The sequence below is a fragment of the Vicugna pacos genome, unplaced genomic scaffold (assembly GCF_048564905.1).
Source record: "Vicugna pacos unplaced genomic scaffold, VicPac4 scaffold_21, whole genome shotgun sequence".
NCBI lineage: Eukaryota > Metazoa > Chordata > Mammalia > Artiodactyla > Camelidae > Vicugna > Vicugna pacos.
In genome coordinates this window covers 10,067,627-10,085,500 of record NW_027328742.1, presented here as the reverse complement: position 1 = coordinate 10,085,500, position 17,874 = coordinate 10,067,627, and the positions used below count along the sequence as shown (strand labels likewise).

Here is a 17,874-nt window from a genome sequence, read left to right as displayed (position 1 = left end):
GAAGGAGAGGTCCAAGTGGAAAGATGAATCAGAAGGCTACCGCAGTGATTCCAAATAAGGGTCAGGAAGGCCTTTTCCAAATAAGGGTCAGGAAGGCCTTTCCCAAATAAGGGTCAGGAAGGCCTTTAAAGATGGCAGCGGTAGTAAGAATAGAGCAGTTTGTTTGGATGCAGTCGATCTTTTGGAGGTAAACTGTTTATGACTTTGTATCTGACTGACTATGAGGGGACACAGAGGGGAAAGAATCACAGATGAATACGATGGCTGTGACCAAAGAGCCTAGAGAAAGTAGAAAGTGGGCAAGAAAGAAGATGAGTGTAATTGTCAATATGAGTTGGAGTCATTGACAGAACACAAAATGCAGACACTACACAGGAAGCTAGATGGCAGAACTCAAATTGTGTCAAAAAGCTTAGGGCTAGAGACAAAAAAGGGAGTCATCTGGTGGGCAGGGACAGGGAAAGCACTGAACGACCTCAGATGCACTGCGTGAGATAGACCCTCTTCAGTCATGATGCATTGGTGTCATCGGTCCATGAATAGTCTTTTTTAATCTTATGTACATTTTGTAGACAATAAAATGAACTGTGAGCCCACCACCCAAACCCAAGATCTAAAATACTTGCTGACAACCAGCTTCTCTGTGTGTTGCTTCCCTTTTCTATATGTTGTTCCTCCTTAGCTGCATTGTGTATTTGTTGAACCTGGGGGTTGTCCCTGCACTTTGTTACACACACACACACACACACACAATACTGTTTAGTTTTACTTGTGCTTGAACCCTATAGAAGATATATCAAAAAACTGAATGGGGGTAGCTGCTGTGGGGACAGGAGAGAGCAAGGCAGAGAGTGAGGATGGAACAATGGAGCTCCTACAAGGGTGGAAAGAAAACAGAGAAAAGTGGGTGGAAAGCAAAAGAAAGACTCCAAAATAAAGTTGGGACACCAGGACAGGTCAGCAAAAACAAGGGAGTGGATCTAATTTAAGCCTGCCAAAGACGGTAGGATAGAATTTTGGAATTTAACATTTGAGGCCTCATCCTTTGGTGGAGCTTTTAGTCTACATAGGCAGTAATTGGGAAATAAACAAAATCAAACAAAAGCTCTGACTCTGGAGATAGGCAAGACGAGGAAAAGTCTGCAAGAATCAAACTGATGAGATGAGGGGAAAAAAGTGAATGGCATTAAAAAATGAACGAAGGCAGCTGGAAATTTTGAGAACGAGGCTCTCGTGGAAATATATGTTACAAAAAGGAAAACACAGTTCCCAGAAGATCTATTATCACAAAAAGAATGGAAATATACAAGTAGGCTTTTTCTGTGTTTCTGCCATAGTGGAGTGAGGGGGACAAAAGTATTCATCCAGCCTCAACAGATGAGTGGATTTTTCTCATGCTTAGGACGTTAACCAAATTCTGTAGTTCCCAGTCCTGAGGAGTTTAGGTTGAGATAAGGGCAAACAAAGACCTCTGAAAAGAACATCCAGATGCACAGGTTCCCACGTGGAAACCAGGAAACCAGAAGTCATTGAGGGTGCCACCTCTAGGACACTGTAATTCCCTAAAAAACATGTATTGAGCATTTGTTTATTTACCAGGCCCATGGTTAGGTCCTAGGAATTCAGAGAAAAGAAAGAAGTCCCAATCTGCCCTTAAGGAGGTCACAGTTAAGTCCAGACAGACAGGTAGACCAGCTAGCTGTTCCCAATCATGTGATAAATGCTATGATGGAGCACGGGTATCAAGACACAGGCATTCCTAACTCTGCAAGGGGCTTAACTCACCAACTCCATCTCCTGTGGGCTGAGGTTTACTTTGGGGTTGTTAAGCAACACCCCCGCACACACATACACACTTTTAAATTTTAGGTTGAACCTGCTGCCTGCTTGCCCTCCCCACTCTCAGGCAGAGAAGCAGAGAGAACAGGAAGTTGAAGTGGTCATCTGTGTGTAAGAAACTATCTCCCACAGGTGTGGGTGAACTCAGGACCAGGGGAACACAGGGCAGAACATCAATGGCGTCTGTTAAACAGCCCAAAGTAGGCTATTGTCCCTTCCTTCCAACCATATCTAGGTAACATCCATCTCCTCAGGACACTGACTCTTCCTCAGCCCTAAACGTTTAAGACCCTCCACCCCTCCTTCAACTCTGATGCTTGCCTCATGGCTCAGTTGTAGTACCTCCCCGTGCAATGAACACAGAGAATGTGTGTCCACTGCTGCACATGCATAGTTGACCATAAACTACCAGTTGTCTTTGCAGTCTCTGAACATTCCATCCTACTTAAATTGTTAGTTCCCAAAGGGCAAGGATTGTGTCTTACTGCCTTTGCATTACTCACGGTGCCTAGAGAATATTCGTATTGATTATTGTTCAGATAGAAGAAACTCTATTCTGTGACCCTTTGTAAACTGAGCCTTTCCAGTAAGTCAGCCAATCCAACACTAACCCAAAAAGCCAATTCTTAATACTGAGACAATAAACCAAGCCACCTCTGAGGTGAAGAAATGCACTATATCTTAATGTAAACCAAGTTAGCCTAATACAGGGTTTTGACCTCTTGATAGTCTTCTGTTAAAAATTAGTGAACTGGTGAGAGTCAGAAAGTAGTGATATATTTGAAACCATAGTGAAGAATCAGAGCAGATGCAAGACATAAAAGGGAGATAGCACACTGGCTTTAAGTATATATAGCAGAAAACACTGATGTCTGCTTCTTCACATTTATTTTAAAATTTTTTGCCCGTGGACCACCTTAATTTTGGATACTACCCGTCCCCATGAGTGTTGTAAAGAATAATTGCACATTTGTAAAAAAAAAATCTTTATTATGGTATATATTTTCTGACAGTTCAACTAGCCTGGAAATCCTGAGCCTTGGGAAGTCTGGGTCTCATTTTTATATTTACCCAGTGAACATGCTGTTTCTCACTAAAGTCAGCTGAACTATATGGGCCAGTTTCTCTTGTCAGCTTCTTGTAAGCTTTGAACTGGAAAAAGAAATACACAGCAGGGTAATCTAGCCCTTTGAAATTTGGGACAACCAGGAAAGATGCACTGTGGTATTGATTTGTAATAGGCTTTGTTCACACGACATCAGTCTATAGTATGATGAGGATTCTTCTTGGATTAAGATGTCCAGTGGTTATAAATGAAAAGCTGTTCTCTCTTTTGGAAGGAAGGGGGGCTTAGGTGATGTATGTAATTTTCAGTTATTTCCTTTGTGGGACTTTTGGCATTTGAAAAAAGGCATGTCCTTTCATTAGTGGCACAAAAGGCGGTGCACAAGGATGTGTCGATTTAGAAGTTAATGCATCACACGGTTTTTCTCTCATGGAGTTGAAGAGACTGAAAGAGCCACTCTCCTGGGCTTTTAAAACTGATACTTACTGTGTATCGAGTTCTCACAATATGCTGGGCAAGGTCCTAGCACTTTATAGTGGTACATTCATCATCTCATCTCATGCTCGCCAGGACTCTAGAAGCTGTGCACCCATCAGTCCATCAGTTTGTTTTAGAGATGAACAGACAGGCTCGGAGAGGCGAGGTGACCGGGTCAAGGCTCAGAGTGAGCAGAGAGCAGGACTGAGATAAGGACTGAGATCTGTTTATCTCCAAAAGCCAGGTATGCAACAACGAGTCTACACTATCTGCCGTCATCCAAAATACCTTCACTGGCCAGACTGGGTGGGTCATCTGTTGGGTATTTACAGACTTCTTGTTGGTATAAGAGAGATGAGTCAGATAATTCCTTTCAGAAGAAATTATTCAAGTTATTTTGACTTTTAAACCTAAACTCTTCAAAAGGCTTAATTCTAAAAATTCACTTATTCTGGCTCCATATAAGGTGTCCCTGGAATATACTGGGATAAGTTTTTGTCTGATTTTCCCCAATTAGGCATGCAATCCCAATTAGGATTGCTAGAGTCTCAGTATTTTGGAATTCCAAATTATTTTTATGTATCGATAATTCTGTGGGTGTAATGAATTCTTTCTATTATAAAAATCTTAAATCTAACCTACTTAAGTCTTGACATCTGTCCATAGCAATCTATACTAAATTCTACTCCTGGGTATACACCTGAAAAAAACAAAAACACTAATTCGAAAAGATACATGCACCTCAATGTTCATAGCAGTATTATTTACAATTGCCAAGATATGGAAGCAACTTAAGTGTTCATCAACAGATGAATGGATAAAGAAGATACATTCCATATACACATATACATTCCACACAATGGAATATTACTCAGCCATTTAAAAAAATGAAAATTTGCCATTTGCAACAACATGGATGGACTTGAAGGGTATTACGCTAAGTGAAATAAGTCCCACAGAGAAAGACAAATACTGTATGATATCACTTATATGTGGAATCTAAAAAATACAACAAACTAGTGAATGTAACAAAAAAGAAGCAGACACACAGATACAGAGAACAAAGTAGTGGTTACTAGTGCGGAGAGGGAAAGGGGGAGGGGAAATATAGTGGTAGGGGATTAAGAGGTACAAATAAAAAAGCTTATATATAAAATAAGCTACAATGATATAATGTACAATATGGAGAATAAGGCAATATTTTATAATAACTATAAGTGGAATATAACCTTTAAAAGTTGTGAATCACTCTGTTGTACACTTGTAGCTTATATAATACTGTGCTTCAAAGATACCTTGATAAAAAAATTTTAAAAAAACCCAACAAACAAACGAAAAGTCAGGCCATGTGACTCCCCCATTTATAGTCCATTCAGTGTATCTTACTGCTTCAGTGCATTATGTTTCTTAGTCATTTACATTTCTTCCAGAGTCTGTTAGGACCTCAGCCTGACTGCAGAGCCCTGGGAAAGAGTCCTTGAATGTAGTGTGGGCCCCATCTCTTCTTCCCATAATTCTACAGATGCCTGGATGAGGATATATCACAAAGGGATTAACAAAGAGAGGAACAGAATAAGGATATCTCTCAGGTCCAGTTCCCACTCTCTCCCATGGAGCATGATGCCCCCCACCCCCCACTTTGTTCTGGATTGAATTACGTCCCTCCAAAAGACGTGGAAGTCCTAACTCCCAGTCTCCATGAATGTGACCTTATTTCCAAGATGGTCAAGTAATATGAGATCATTAGGTTGGGTCACAATTCAGCATGATGGTTTCCTTATAAAAAGAAGAAATTTGGACACAGAGTCAAAGACACAGGAAGAATACCATGTGAAACTGGAGTTTTGTTGCCGTAAGCCAATGAATGGCAGAGATTTCCAGCAAAACACCGGAAGCTAAGAGAGAACCACGGAACGGATTTTCCCTCACATCCTCAGGAGGAATCAACCCTGCTAGTACCTTGATTCTGCTATCTAGCCTCCAGAACTGTGAGACAATAAATCTGTGTGGTTTAAGTCATCTGCAGTCATTCATTACGGCAGCCCTAGCAAACTAGCACATACTTTATCCCAGGGCTAGACTTGCTCCTCAGCCCTCTCCTCTTTTCGTCACAAGACAGATCAATTTTCTTAGCACCGCCTTCAGTTTATTTTAACCAGGACCTTCTACCATAGTCATCCTGCCTGGACAGACTCAAGCCTAAAGTATACAGGAACATCAGACAGGTACCAAGGCCTCTGTCTAGAATGACACCACATGCAGAGAGTACAAAAGATGGCATCATTTCATCTTTTTTACTGAAATACTAGTACCAACCAAATATCAGAAGGATGGCGATGACATGCTTTTGCTTTGGTATTGCAATCAGTAATCTCAATTTTCTCTTATGCCATTTCTTCTTTTATTTAAGCTTGCCATTTTAGGGAATCTAATACTTCTAGGAAGAAGGGAGCCAATTTATAGGGAACATTGTCTGTGGGAATACTCATTCAGTATTTAAATACAGGAAAATATGAAGTCATAGTGAAGTTTCCCCCAAAGGCTCCGTGAACATGCTTCTTATTGCATCTCTATGTATCTGGGTGCAGAGATGAGCCTGCAGGTGGAGGTCTCAGAATCCCCATGGGCGGGTGATCTGTGCTTTGTGGACCCGTGCTCCCTTTGTCCTCCCTTTGGCTTTCAAAGATAACTTGTTAATGTTAATTATTCAGAAGAAAAGCTTTGTTACAGTTTGTTTTAGCATTGCTTCAACTCTGAACTTCACTTTCTCACTTATCTGTAAATAATAATAATAATAATAATAATAATAATAATAATAATAATAATAATAATAATAATAATAATTTTACTCTCTTCTATTAGCTTTTCTTTACCATTTGGAAATGTCTAAGTGAAAAGATTCTGGGAAGAGTCACAGCTAGTGGGAGTGGGGAATCTTAGGTTACTGAGAAAAAAAGTTTCACTCTGGTGTCTCATTCCAGTCTCTAATAATTGATTTCAGAATCTTGGAGGTTTTTAGAGAGAGAGTGAGATGGATGTCAAACCTGAAACCACTTGATGTCCCAGTGTCCAGGACATCTTGTCATACGAATCTGATTGCCCTTTGTTTCCTATGGTGGAAAAAAACAGAAACACACAGTGCCTGCACCACTGCTCATTTCTAGCTCACACAGCAGGTGGGTGAATATTTCCCCTTGGTTTTTTGCATTTGGGGGGAGGAGCCTCTTTCAGTGTTACCGTACACACAGTTCTTCTGGTGACTAGACATTGTTTCATTCTTTCTTATGGCTGAGTAATATTCCACTGCACACACACACACACACACACACACACACACACACACACATACCACAACTTCTTTATCTGATCATCATTGCTGGACATTTAGGTTGGTTCATGTCTTAGCTATTGTGCGTAGTGCTGCTATGACACTGGGGTCCATGTATCTTTTCAAACTGGAGTTTTCTCCAGATATATGCCCAGGAGTTCAACAAATATTTACTGAGGTCTTGCTATGTGCCAGGCACTGTGCTAGGCTCTGAGATATTATGCTGAGTAAAACAGGGCCCCTGCCTTTAGTAGGAAGCCAACATGATCTATTTTTATGGCAAGAGATATCAAGTGCAAGGAAAAATATAAAATAAGTTAGAGGGCATAAAGAGAACAGAGTGAGAGCAGAGAGAAGGAGCATGGGTTGCTTAACGAGCAGCAAGAAGAGGGGCCTAAAGCAAACAACTGAGCAGTATGGGAGTACGAAGGTCCAGCTTCCTTGCATTGTAGGCACAACTCTCTGGTAAAATTTATACACTAGATCTCCCCAAGGGGTCAGGCTGAGGGTGGGTCACTGCCTGAAATCACATTCTCTGTTCATCTTCCTCCCCTTTCATGTCCTGCTCTCCTTTCTTCCTTCATGTTCCCTTCTCATAGAATTTCTTAATGAATCATTTGATCAAGAACCTTCATCTTCAAATCTGCTTCTAAGATAGGAGCCACTGAAGAATTCCATGCAAATGGGTGCTTACCCTTCATAAGGATAATACTAGCCGTTGGGTGGAAAACCAAAGAGAGGTAATAATGAGAAGCTTTGTTATAAAGGGGAGCAGAGGAATGAGCAGAAGCTCGGTCGGGAATGTGGGGTCAAGGGAGGGTTTCAGAAAGATGCAGCCACTATAGGATGTTTTATAGTCAAGCAAATGATCCCATAGAGAGGGTGAAATAAAGATGCAGGAGAAAGGGGGCAGGTGTGGAGCAATGTACTTGAGTGAGACCATGCCCATTGGAGGGATGGGTCTCAGTAAGCATGTGGACAGTTCATCCTTACAGGAGGCAGTTAATATAGCCACAGACATAGGCCGATGGTAGGTAGGGTAATTAGAGATGACAATTGTCTTTTCTGACTGCTAGTATTTTCTTACATAGCTAGGACTCATGGTCATAAGCTATGTGCTAGATACCTGATCAGTTATCATACGTGCATTTTCACAGTCTTGATGCTTTAGGCATTGATTCCTCTAGCCATTACGACATAATTGATGCCTATAAAGAATTAGATCTGCATGCAAGCTGATGCCCTTCTCCAAATCACTGAATCCCAGGTTGAAGTGTATACACAGGGGTTATTGATAAACCAGGCAGTTAACTAAGCAACTCAGTGTATATGACTTTAAGAAAGACTACATTCACCCTGAAGGACTATTTTCATACGCAACTTTTCACAAGCAAAATACAATTTTTAGTTTTAAATTTCCTGATCTCTGCTTACATAAATTAAGGATGGCAGACCAACCTTCCCTTTCTAGGTGCCTGGTTTTTGTCACTCTGACCAATCCTTAATATTATTTAAACATTTTCTTTTTTTATTATAAAAATGTCAGCCTTTCAGATTAATGAAAACTTGTCCTTTTTGTGTAATTTATCCTTTGAGGCTCAAGGAAAACCTTCGTGGGGAATATAAAAGCAATCAGGTATCCATGTAGAAAAAAGGCTGTGATTATTTTTTGTGTGTGGTTTTATATCATTTCACTTTTTCAATATGTCTATTTCACATAATTTATTACTTGACACTTTTTATTTTCAATCATTTTGGGTTGCTTATAAATAAACATGCATTAATGTCAAGTGAATTAGTATCACATTATAAACTTTACACAAACTGAAAAACTGGCTTCAGTGAATTTGCCTCTTTATTTGGGACGTGCATATACATTTGATGGTGCCTGTCTAGAGAATTAAACACTAGCACATTTTTTATCTTTGCTAAATAGAAGCAGTTCTTAAATGGAGATTGTGATTTCCAGAGCATCATTATGCCGGTGAGGATTATGCATTTTAATGTTGTTCTGTTTGGAAGTTAACCTTAAGATAATTTAAATGGTAGTTTAAATGATGATTCTTTATACCTCCCCAGAAAGAATCCTTGTCCATGACCACATCTGTTTACATAAATTTAAATAGGATTACATGATTTACTATTTCTTGACATAATAGTTAACATGTATTATTGGAATATTCAAAAATAAAATAAAGCATTGTTTCACTAATCATCAAAGCACATCAAGTTTGAGCTCCTCTATGTAAATCTAGAAAGAGACTAGGTTTTTCATTAGCTTGAGATGAAGGCTATTGAATTAGGCACTGAACTGTTAGGGGGTGGGAAAGAAGTCATTATACAATTTTTAGAGTTATTTCTTCGAAAGTATAACATATTACAATTAAATACAAATTTTAGGAATAAGAGAAGGAAACTACAAACAAAATAAATCTACGGGCAAAATAAATGTATCTAAACAATTAATAGTTTTCTCTCTTTAAGTTATACAACTACTAGATAATTAACATGTTAATAGAGAATACAATGACAAGTTATAACACCATACTAAATGAATGTATAGCATTTAAATATTTAGGTCTTTTTTTTTTCAAAGTTTATAAATTTTAGTTACACCATGGATAAATCCTTAATATCAGTTTTGTACAAAAAGTCTGTCTGAGGCCATAGGATAAACAGTGCTGACTGCATGGACCTGTATTTCCATGAATGCATTTGTTAATTGTTGGTCTCACTAATAGGTCACTAGGGATGCTAGCCTTCCCTTGCCCAAAGCACTTTGAGGGACCTCATTTGAAAAGTAGCCTGCACAGAGATACCAATTCTCCTTAAGACCCACCTCTACCACCCTTCATTGCTCCCAGATTCATAATCTTGAGACAAATCCCTGTGGATTCAAGAATTCTGATGGTTATAATGCCTGACTCTGGAAGAGGTAGCATATCCACTGAAAGAGGATTTTTGCCCATTAATATGAACAGAAACTGGAGAACATGTAGGGAAATGGATTTTAAGACAAGGGAAAAAAGAAACATAAAATGTATTAATATGGGTGCACTTAGTGCAGATTTTGCATTCAATGTACTATCTCAATAAGCTAGTTTTTTTTTGGATTCCACATATAAGTCATACCATATGATATTTATCTTTGTCTGACTTACTTCACTTAATATGATAATCTCTACGTCTAGCCATGTTGCTGTAAATGGCATTATTCTTTTTGATGGCTGAGTAATAGTCCATTGTATATATATATACACCATATCTTCTTTATCCATTCATCTGTCGATAGACATTTAGGTTGCTTCCATGTCTTGGCAATTGTAAATAGTGCTATGAACACTGGGGTACATGTATCTTTTCAAATTAGATTTTTCTCCGGATATAAGCCCAGGAGTGGGATTGGTAAGGAGTGGATCATATGGTAAGTCTATTTTTAGTTTTTCAAGGAACCTCCATACACCATACATAATGACTACCACCAACAATTTAGGAGGTGCTCCATTTTCTCCACACCCTCTCCAGTATTTATTATTTGTAGACTTTTTAATGATGGCCATTCTGACCAGTGTGGTAATGTCTCAAAATAGTTTTGATCGGCACATCTCTAATAATTAACAATATTGAAATTCTTTTCATGTGCCTGTTGGCCATTTGTATATCTTCTTTGAAGAAATGTCTATTTACGGCTTCTACCCATTTTTTGATTGGGCCTTTTTTTTTTTTAAGCTCTATGAGCTGTCTGTGTATTTTGGAAGTTAATCCTTTGTCAGCAGCATCATTTGCAAATATCTTCTCCCAATCTTGTCTTTTTCATTTTGTTTATGGTTTCCTTTGCTGTGAAGAAACTTTTAAGTTTAATTACATCTCATTTGCCTACTTTTGTTTTTATTTTCACTACTCTAGGAGATAAATCCAAAAAAAAAATACTGCTGCAATTTATGTTGAAGAGTATTCTATGTTTTCCTCCAGGAGTTTTATAGTACCTGGTCTTACATTTAGGTCTTCAGTCCATTTTGAGTTTATTTTTGTATATGGTGTTAAAAAATGTTCTAATTTCACTCTTTTACATATAGCTGTCCAGTTTTCCAAGCAACATTTACTGAGGAAACTGTCGTTTCTCCATTGCATATTCTTGCCTCTTTTGTTGTAGATTAATTGACTATTATTAGTGTGTTAATTCTGGGCTTTCTATCCTGTTCCATTCATCTATATGTCTTTGTGTCAGTACCATACTGTTTTGATTACTGTAGCTTTGCAGTATATTCTGAAGTCAGGGAACGTGTTTCCTCCAATTCCATTCTTTTTTCTTAAAACTGTTTTGAAAATTTGGGGTCTTTTGTGTTTCCATACAAATTAAATTTTTTTTTGTTCCAGTTCTGTAAAAAATGCCACTGGTAATTTGATAAGGATTGAACTGAATCTTGGATAGTATGGTCATTTTAACAATATTGATTCTTCCAATCCAAGGTGTATCTTTCCATCTGTTTGTGTCATCTTCAGTTTATTTCATCAGCATCTTATAGTTTTCATAGTACATGCCTTTTGCCTTGGATAGGTTTATGCCTAGGTGTTTCATTCTTTTTGATGTGATGGTAAATGGGATTGTTTACTTAATTTCTCTTTCATTGTTAGTGTATAGAAATGAAATTATTTTGTATATTAATTTTGCATCCAGCAGCTTTACCGAATTCATTGATGAGCCCTAGTAGTTTTCTGGTAGTGTTTTTAGGATCTTCTATGTAGAGTATCATGTCATCTGCAAACAGTGACAGTTTTACTTCCTTTCCAATTTGGATTCCTTTTAGTTCTTTTTCTTTTCTGACTTCTGTGGCTAGGACTTCCAAAACTGTTGAATAAAAGTGGCAAGACAGGGCATCCCTGTCTTGTTTCTGATCTTGGAGGAAATGCTTTCAGCTTTTCACTCTTGAGTATGATGTTAGCTGTGGATTTGTCATATTTAGCCTTTATTATGTTGAGGTATGTTCCCTCTATGCCCACTTTCTGAATAGTTTTTATCATAAATAGATGTTGAATTTTATCAAAATCTTTTTCTGTATTTATTGAGATGATCATTTTTTTTCTTCAATTTGTTAATGTGGTGTATCACATTGGTTGATTTACAGATATTGAAAAATCCTTGCATCCGTGGAATAAACCCCACTTTATCATGGTATATGATTCTTTTAATGTATCATTGGAGTTGTTTTGCTAATATTTTGTTGAGGATTTTTACATCTACATTCATTAGTGATATTTGCCTGTAACTTTTTATGTGTGTGGTATCTTTGTCTGGTTTTGGTATCAGGGTGTTGGCCTTGTAGAATGAGTTAGGAAGCATTCTTTCCTCTGAAATATTTTGCAACAGTTTCAGAAGGATAGGCATTAACTCTTCTCTAGATGTTTGGTAGGATTCATTTGCGAAGACATCTGGTCCTGGATTTTTGCTTGTTGTGAGTTTTTAAGTTACTGATTCAATTTCTGGTAATTGGTCTGTTCACATTTTCTATTTCTTTCTGGTTCAGTCTTGGGAGATTATACCTTTCTGAGAATTTGTCCATTTCTTCTAGGTTGTCCATTTTATTGGTATATAGTTGCTCATAGACATCTCTTATGACCTTTTGTGTTTCTGTGGTGCCGATTGTAACTTCTACTTTTTTCAGTTCTGATTTAGGTCCTCTCCCTTTTTTTCTTGATGAGTCTGGCTATAGGTTTGTCTATTTTGTTTGTCATTAAAAAGAACCAGCTTTTAGTTTCATTGATTTTTTTTTCTATTTTATTGTAGTCTCTATTTCATTTATTTTTGCTCTAATCTTTGATTTCTTTTGCTGTATTAATTTTTGTTTTTGTTTGTTCTTTTTTCTCTAGTTGTTTAAGGTGTAAGGTTAGGTTGTTAATTTGAAATTTTTCTTATTTCCTGAGGTAAGCTTGTATCACTGTAAACTTCCCTCTCAGAACTGCTTTTGCTGCATCCCATAGGTTTTGGATTACCATGTTTTTTGTTTTCATTTGTCTCTAGATATTTTTATATTTCTTCAGTGATCCATTGTTGTCTAGTAGCATAATGTTTAGCCTCCACATGTTTGGCAAACACTACATCTTTGTGGACCTGATGTATTAGTCAGAGTAGGGGCATAAAAAGTTCAGTTAAATGAAATTTAAGCCTGAGTCCACTTACAGTAAGACCACAGTGAGCTTACAACTCCATTCTGTAGTTATTTCTCTAGTTCTTAGATGCAAAGAAGAGTCAGATATACTTGGAAACTGGCACCATATGTACATTGGATACTCTGGTTACTCCTTCATTTATCCATTGGAGGCTATTAAGATAGAAAGGACCAAGTGAAACCATCTGGAATGTATTTTCTATCAAATATTAAGCTATAAACATTACTGCTTTCCTAGGGAGAAAGCAGAGATTAGTTCTACCATCAAAGATTTGAAGGATGCAGTGTGCTGATTTTTATTAACTCTCTTTTATCTCCTCGTTTAACTTGTGCAGAAGATAAACTGCTCTTGGAGAATGAAGTGTATTTTCACAGATTAATCAGGTGATGTCTCCACTTGCATTTACTGCTCCAACTGTGATCTCTTTTTTGGGGCATGTCCAACATAAACCTTGCAAACTGATATGCAGATATTGACTTGGCATCTTCTTTATTCTCTATATCAATTAATAGGATTACCAAAAGCAGTTTGCTTTCACTTGGAAGAGAGAACATTATATCATTAGGGGCTTTCCTCAGGGATATTTCAATTTTCTGAGCCTCTTATTGAAACTAGTCTCTTTCTATTCAAAATATGGTAACCATCACCTGGAAGAGTGTTAGAAATGCAGAATCTCAGGTCCCACTCCAGAACTACCAAATCAAAATATGTATTTTAACAAGATCCTCAGATGATTTGGAGTACTTAGGAGTTTGTAAAGGACTCATATTGACTAAAAAGAACTTGATCATGTCATCATCTCACAGGGTATCATATTGGTCCACCACATTAATGACAATGCTGAGTCGACATGGAAGGAGAAAGTACTCAAGGTGAATTTACAAAATATATACATGTTAGAAGATGGTAAATAAACCCCAGGGAAATCAGTGGCCTCCTACCTCAGTGGATTTCTAGGAATCCAGTGATCTAGGAAATACTAGGACATCCTATTAAAAGAGAAAAATAAGTTGATGTATCTTGTACCTTCTCCCACTAACACAGAGTCACAATGACTCGTGAAGATGGTTGCATTTTAGAAGGCAGATAGACAGCATATGAATGTGTTATTCTACCCATTTATTGAGTATTTACATAGGTTACCAGTGGTGCCAGCTGTGACTGCAGTCCAGACCAAGAAGAGATTTCATAGCAGGTCCAGGCTGCAGTGAAGGCCGATTTCCCTTTTCAGCCAAATGACTTACTAGATACAGTCATAATCTAATTATCTGTAATTCATATGGTTTTGATATGGTACCTCAGGCAATCCCAGTAACAGGATCACAGAGTGGAGCTCCAGAATTTTGACAGAAAGACATGCCCTGTTTTGCAGATATATTCTTGTTTTGAAAACACAGTGTTTAGCTTGTTCCTAGGCCATGGTGTAGACTGAACAACTGACCCTAGAACACCATGTAACCATGCCACTTGAGTTACAGATTATGGATGAGGTGTTGTGTGCTCCACCAAGACATAAATTTAGGGTCATTTAGTGTGACAGTCTTCATCATCAAATGGAAGGGTTACATAGGACTCTAGCAGGTTGTTAAGGATCAAGTAAATTCATGTATGCCTGACTCTCATGGTAACTACTATTGATCCATTGATACAAAACCACTTCTCCCTCAGCACCATAGAAACGTCATGCCACCAATTATAAGAAAGATGAATTTAGGCCTATTTTAAAGGCCTAAAAATTCCACATGGAATGCCATAACAACTCCGAATTGGACCACTGCAGTTTTATAAGGATACTCCAAAAGACATTTGGGAAGGGGATACTCCCAGTAGAACTTTTAGTCATGCATCTAGTTACCTTTACCTGGAAAAATACTTATGCAGAGGTAAAGTTTATGTCAGTTTGTGCATGACACCTAATGGTTCAGCCACATGGTCAAAGGAAGTAAATTCGAGGAGCAAATGACAAGGAAGACTGAGGAAGAACTTGGCTGGAACTGTCTCAGAATGGGCACAGGGTATGAGAATATTTGTATCCATGTGAATTCTTACAAAAAAGGTCTCCCTGAAAAGGTGTCTCTTATTAATCAGGTAGACAAGATGATCTGTTTGGTGGATCTCAGTCAGCTTCTTTCTCTAGTCATGGGTTTATGAACAAATCAGCCTTTGCAGGAAGGATATGTTAAAATTATCCACAGATTTAACAACACAGATAACAGTCACTGTTCAGCACCAAACATACCAACAGTAGAGACAACACTGAGTGCTCATTGTGGCATCATTCCCTGGGAATACAGGTCAACTCCCTGGTGGCAAGCAATCACAATGGAAGACTCCATCATGAAGTCTGAATTTTTACTCATTGGAATTGATACTTAACTCTATGTTATTTGCTTATCCTCCCTGAAATCTGCAGTGATTCTACTTACAACATTATATATGGATATACTGGATATTTCTTCACCATGAAGGCATCACATTCAACACTGCTTCTAACAAAGGAACTCATTTTACAACAAAAGAATAGATGCAGAATTACAATATTCATTGGTCTTAGCTATCTTATAACCCCAAAGTGAGTTGCCTGATAGAATAGTGGAACAGCCCACTGAAGTTATGGTGCTAATAGTTACAGGTCTGTGGAAAACCAATATGGTGGCATATACTTTCTGAGCCAGAAATCAATAATGGGGACGTTTTTCCTCTAGCTAGAGCATACAATTTTGGAAATGAAGGAAAATTGACCTCTTTCTCTATTATCTCTTAATAACCCACTCCAAAACTTTTTGCTTCTTTCTTTTGCAACTTTGGAGTCACTGGTTTAAAGATGATAATTCCCAAGGGAGGGATGTTTCCACTGGGGACACACAATGAATGTAATTAACTGGAAGTTGAGGCTGTTACTGGGTACTCTGGAGCTTCTTTTGCTGCTAGCTATGTCATAATGCCTAATGCTTCAGGCAAAGACACATCATGGAACTGAATGGAGATATCAGTTTTGCTTGAGAAATAGGGGTAGTTTCATAAAGTTATACAGTGGGACATGAAGGAGTATATCTGAAAGTACAATATTCTCTTGTGAAACGTAGAAGTTACATGTATAGAGTAAAAGTTATTGGGAGACTATGGCAATGCAATACTGGGAGGACCACTAATGGCTCAGAAATGAAGGTTTGGGTCAGAATAACTGTGACTCTAACTGAAGTAAATGGAAAATAGAATAAACTATGGAGGAAGAAAAATAAACCAACATGGTCTCAAGACCAGTTTCAGAAATGAGGACTATAATAGATATATATATTTTGTTTCTAGCTTTGTTATACATATATTTTATACATTAATTAATAATGTATTCTTCTTTTTAAAAGTTACAGAATGTCAAAAGAGGACTCATTGAGAAAAGGAATGAAAATTACTCAAAAAATAGAGAGTAACTTAAAAAACCTTTGTTTTCCATTTTGCGGGACAAGGTGAGTACATCTTTGGTTATTCAAGGTATAGTTATATATGCTAACCATAAGCATGATGTTGTTATTCAAAATTTTAAATATGGGTAGAGATGTGCACAACTGCTAAGTTGATAAAGGGGTGGACTGTCAAACTCTCTGCTGTCAACTAGGCATTACCCTCAATCTCTTCTACATTTGCAAGAAAGATGTCTGGGTCTGCATTTTACATAATCCCTTTCATTATGTGGTTCTAGGATACTAGCTGGGATAGAAGTTTTGAAAGTAGGACAGAATTCTTTATTCTAGTAGCAGCTATAGGTAGACAGCTGAGATGATTTGCAACATTCTCCTTTGGCTTCTGGAGATTCTCCTGAAATCAAGATTTATGGGGCTTCCCATGAATTCTACTGAATATTCTGAGAATCATCCTTGAAGTGCTGTAGACAGCTGAAATGTCTAGAAGTAGCTTATGTTGGTTTCCTGAGTCACAAGAATTACACATCAGTGCTGCAAGCAGTTGGGGTCATTGTTCACAGCTTCCCTGTGATTCTTACACTTTGATTTTCCCCAAAGAAATTGTCCTGATTTGTACTCTCCCAGCCATACCTAACACAATTCCTACTATTGTGGAAGCCTCTCTTTCAATTTGAAACCCTTAGAATGATACAGTTTTTTAGAGGCAAGAAAGACCCCTAATCAATCTAATGAGATATAAGTACCAACTATATTTTATTTATAGGAAGACTTCTCAGGTTCTTATGTAGAATCTATCATATTTTTTGCAGGTAATTGTAATAATCTTAGCCATAGGTCCCCAGGGAACAAAGTGAAGCAGCAAACTGGAAAGAAGGGAGAGTCTATCTGAATTTAGGATCCTGATAGCACTGAAAGATAAAAACCATTAGCAATATAGTTTTACTGACTATTTTACATAATAGTAAATACTAAACTTTTAAAAGTTTAGAAGTCTGAGATCATTCAGGATACAACAGTTCATATAATAAAACCCCCCAAAGTATTGTGATATTATACCCTAGTATAAAATACAGTAATTGTAATAATAACCTATAAAATCAAGAAAAATATATGCCATGTTGAGAATATTTAAGAAACCAGAGAGATGTGTAATCCATTTATGAGATTTTTTTTCCACCAAACGTATTTAAAATAGAATAAATCCACATTTTTCTTAATCTGTCTCTTAGTTGTTGGTATTACCCAGTGTTCTGCCTGATCTCAACTTTCTTTCTTCTCAGTACACTGTCCCAGTGTTTTCTTATCAATTATCCTGAGTAGACAGTTGATCTAAGCTACCTAGGTTTATAAACATTTTCCTCCTGGATTTAGGAAATGAGTCCCTGATTAATGAATGATGACAGCTAACACTTACATAATGCTTAGTAGGTACCAGGGACTGCTTTAAGTGCCTTGCATATATTAAATAAACTAATTTTCAAAACAAACTTGTAAGACTATAAATTTCTATATAAATGTGTTTATTTTTATATATTTGTATTTATTTGATTTTATATAGTAATATTTTATATTAC

At 37.5% G+C, this 17,874-nt stretch overlaps 1 pseudogene; it reads left to right on the top strand.

Annotated features, from left to right (window-relative positions):
* The window catches only part of LOC140694470 (small ribosomal subunit protein eS24 pseudogene), a 432,455-nt pseudogene that overhangs the window by 408,949 nt on the left and 5,632 nt on the right, over positions 1–17,874 (top strand).